Raw genomic sequence first — 4858 nt, forward strand, 5'->3', positions numbered from 1 at the left:
CAGTTGCTCTTCCTGAGGTTTCTACCGTTTTTTTCCCCCGTTAAAGGTTGTTTTGGGGGGAATTTTTCCTTGTCCGCTGCAAGGGTCATAAGGACAGAGGGATGTCGTGTGCTGTAAAGCCCTGTGAGGCAAATTGTGATTTGTGATATTGGGCTTTATAAATAAAATTGATTGATTGATTGATGAAAATGTGAAATATTGTTTTAATATACTTAAAAGCAACCACTTTCAAGCAAGCACAAATCTAACCTTGAATTGTTTACAAGAAATCTGGCATTACATTTTACTTTTGTAATATTGTACCATAACACCTGTAAGCTTTAGTCTTGAGTCTTTTTGTTTTTTGCTAAATTACCATAGACTGAACAAAAGAAATAGATATAGCTTCCGGGTCTGAAAAGTAAAGCTAATGCTGAGGTGCATTAAACCTGCATTCTGTCTAATGGCCATCAGGGGGCGACACCTCTGGTTCCAAAATGATGTCTGATTGTAGAAGTCTGTATGAAAAAGAAACCTAATTCGTACTTGATTTATTACCACAATTAGCATTTTCTTAATGAGTTTATGGTCTCAATTGCTAGTTTCAAGTCTTCTTTAATACAACACTAGGTTCATTTTGTAAATTATTGTTCATTTTCCGTGCATTTTGTTTTAAGTTTTGTTTTTTGCTAGTTAAAATTAGCATGCCAACTTATGTCACACTCAACATGAATCAAGGATGCACCTTGCTACCCTAGTTAGCATGAGCTAGCATTAACTGATAATAAGCATTTGCTGTGCTAATGGTACCTGGCCCCACCTGGCTGGAAACCTTGAGATCTAAGGGGCATATTTGTTAGTGGTGCATTATGTACTCACTGTATAGTGTATTTAGAGGGGACTGCTATTAACCGCTACACTGCAGAGTGGCATGCTGGGTACAGCTTGCTCTACATCACCCACTAAAGTGCATTCAAGAACAGATGAAGAAAGAGAGATGGGAGATGTTGCATTGTGGCAAACTTCAAACATTTGAAGCATAAGTGATGTAACTTTTGAAAGCAACACTTTCGTTCCTGGAAATAGTCCGGTCCCAAATAGCTTGCCGTTGCCAAATGACGCATATACTCTAGTATTTCTAAGGGAACCAACTATGTCATGGCAGGTGTATTGCTCAGGGCCCAAAGGAAGTTATATAGTTAAGCAGTATATCATGTGTGCATATATGAATATGTATATGTAGACCTACAGGAGAAACTAAAGAGTGGGCGAAATTGAAGTACCGGTCAACGATTAATGTAAATTAGTCAGCTACAGCTGATAAAATCTACTATCAGCAGTTGTCATTTCAGCCAGCAAAGAAGACAGTTGCTCACTAAGAATGTGAGGTCTGCTTTTTTCTAACTCTGTCTGAAATCCTAGACTTGTTTCAAAAATCACCACAGATTTCGAGTGCTACATCTGATCCTTATAAGCTGCATACCTTTAGTGTTAGATTGGAACCCTCAGTAATGTAGCAACAGTAATAAGAGGGATGGAGCTCAGCGAAAATTCAGTTACAAAGATCACTTTCCTTCTTAGAAAAAGAACAATTACTTTTCCACTTTCATTGTCAGACACACACATACAAGTGTACACCTACCCACAGATACACTTGTGTGTGCAATCGAATATGACAACTGTCCTCCACTGTGTCTAAAAGCTTAATGGATTGTGTACTGTATTATTCCCTCGACCTGAATGTGCTTCACAAACTGCGTCACACAAGGTTCAGAAAGCCTCCAGTGTTGACTGGCTCTTGCAGACACACGGAGCAGGCTGTAATCAGTAACCATATGTTTATAAGACTCTCGTTTTATGGTTTTGTGACACATCAGTTCAGGTGCTTCACAGTCATTACTGACCTGTGGCCTGTGCAAGCTGCCTGCACTTACACTTCCTGAATAACAGTAATAAGACTAACCTGTGGTCACAACCCACAGCCCGCTGCTCTTGCCCTTCCACTCTGTCGTCTACTCCAGACTTAGTATTTGTAGTCAGTTCCCACGCCATTTTAAAGATAAAGAATGGATGAATTAACTGTATAAATTATTTTATAATACATTTTGTAAATGCTTCTACACCACTGAAAAGGCACCGCTCAATCTCACTAAAAATATTTGAGTCAGTTCAGTCAGACTTCCAACTCTTTAATGATCGTACTCTGAGAGATAAGGGCATTACATTTATTCATATTTCAGAAATATATTACATATTAAATGACCTTATTGCGAGGTTCAAATGTAGGGCAGCCTTGGAATGGTTTAAAAGCAGGGTTGTGATTGGCTGCAGTGGGTAATAATACACCTGGTCAGTGATTGACATGGGGTCATCCATGGATACAAGGTGAGTGGGAGGGTCAGCATAATGACGAGTGAACCTTGACATTGCTATTAGGTACAAATCGGCTCCTTTTCTCTCTCTGCAGCCGCGGATCTGTTGGGTAATGTGCTGCAGCATTATGTTAACTGTAGTGTCAGTGAGGAAGGCGAGGGTGTGGGAGGAAAATGGATGTGGGTCATTTATGCTTCCATGAAAAAGAATATGAGTGAGTTGTTGCTAGCTGCGTGCGCTTTAACCAGAATTTTTCAGCCATTAGATAATGATTTTGATAAAAGCCATTCTGTGGGAGGATGATAACAGCACAAAGGCAATTAATTTGAACCCAGCATTCAATTTTGTCTGTGCTCAAAGGCGATGTGAAACATCGAGTGAAATCATTTAACTGATAATGATGTGAATATCCTCACCTTTTTTTGACATGTTTCTGTCCCACTTTCTCTTAGCCTTCAGTCAGAAGAGTTGACAAACTGAGCTGAAACTTTTTTTTTTTTTAAACTTTATGTTTCCGAGCCTACAGTGCTCCACATACTAACAGTTGCATGAGCCCTGATGTGAAGCACAAATGAAGCCATCTGGATGTGCAGTCTTTACTTGCATCCAAGGAATCCCCTGTATGATTCATGTGAGACCCAGAGGACACTGAGGCATCAGTTAACTTTTGATATTACTCCTTTGTTGTGTGTTGCATTGCTTTCTGTAGCCACTATGATGTTCATAGTGTCAGGCTGCGGTTGAAGTAAAACACTAGAAAAAAAACAATAAAACTGTGACACTATAGCAAATCTGTGGTGGTGGCCTTCTACAAACTGTTCCCTAAAAGTAAAGTTGTGTGCTCTATTTCTCCTTCACAAACTACTTCAATATTCTGTCTGCAGAGAGGACTGCAGATCACTTTTCAATTAGCATCCCCAAACTAAAAAACATTTCTCACAACTCCAAAATGCATGAAATTGACAATCAACTCTCAACCAAGGTTGATTTGACAAATTTTCATGTGGGTTGTAAAGCAGATCTGATCAACTAAAAGGATCATAATTCCAAACTATAACAGTCTCTACGACAGCCCACAAGCCACTGAGTCATTTCACGTGGGTGGGACAGACAACAAATAGTGGGGTACATCAAAAGAGGTAAGAAACCGCTCCTTACAGCATTAAGTATTGAACAGTATTTTAGGCATGTTTGCTCCAACCTTCAGCGTTATCATGCCGGACCATATGTGTATACACTTAAACACACCAAACGCCAGTGGAAAGAAGCACACAAAAGGGGTTTTAATTGGAAAGCCTGGACTCTGTGTTTAGTGTTGATAGTGGTGCATCAGTCTTGAGCTCATCGTCTTTATGTGTCCAGAGCTGCAGAGTTGTCGACTGTAGATACATAACGATAAAACCCGCTGTTGTGTGTGTGTGTGTGTGTGTGTGTGTGTGTGTGCGTGCCAGAAGGCAATTGTATCTTTATTTAATAAAGTGTGATTGGTAGAGATTGATAACAGGGGGACATAGCTGGGCAATTAATATCCTGATTGAGTGGCTATGGAGAGGGGTATCAGAGTGCTGTTATTGCTGCAGCCTCCAGCTGGCTCCATAGTTTAAGGGAAATAAATGACTTCGGTGATTAACATCACATTGATGTTAGAACAGAATGAATTGTCAGTCTTTGCTCTTAGTGGCATGGAGAATATCCAAATTGCTATAGTGCCACAGATCACTGCAGATTCAAACCTTCACTGTGAACGTGCTCACCCTGGCTGATGATTAAAAAGGAAAAAATAGCAGATAATAAACTGAAACCCTGCACCAATCAATATATAGTTGATTTATTTTTGCTTTTTTGGATAGTGCTAAAACGTCTACGTGCTACAGTCACAGTATTACACCTTCTTCTGCTCCAGGTAAATCTGGGTGGGAAAAGTGCAGTTAAGTTGTTTAAGATAAGAATCAAAGGCTAAATTGGTGCCGATTTAAGAACGCCCATTACAGTGTAAACATGAAAACTGCTTGTAACATACACGGGAGGACTTTTTTCTTCCGATGCACTCTGATTTTATCAGACTTATTTTGAGAGTAATTCACCCAAATAATTAATTCATCACCCTTTGTACATGAGTATGATAATTTGTTATCAATACACCAGTGGAGAGGAATCTCCATCCACTGCCAAGAATTTGTTGATTTTTTTAACTGTCTTCTGTGACTAATAACAAGCCAAGTGCTGTTGAATTACATATTTCACTTAATACTTACATACTGTGCAAAGCTTTTCTCACACCAGCACACCATTTTCATTACTAAATTATTTACGCCAAATTTAATTTTCTGTCAAGTAGTGATTTAAGCAATAAAACACAAGAGGGTGGAAAGGACAGGTGAATCACATCACTGTCATGCCAATAATGACGGTAAAGCTCACCCTCTCATGGCATTATACAATGGGTACCAACAAAATAAAAGATATAATCAAAATGTAGTCATATTGTGAGGCACTTTGCAATCAA

The sequence above is a fragment of the Epinephelus moara genome, chromosome 16, assembly GCF_006386435.1.
Source record: "Epinephelus moara isolate mb chromosome 16, YSFRI_EMoa_1.0, whole genome shotgun sequence".
Lineage (NCBI taxonomy): Eukaryota > Metazoa > Chordata > Actinopteri > Perciformes > Serranidae > Epinephelus > Epinephelus moara.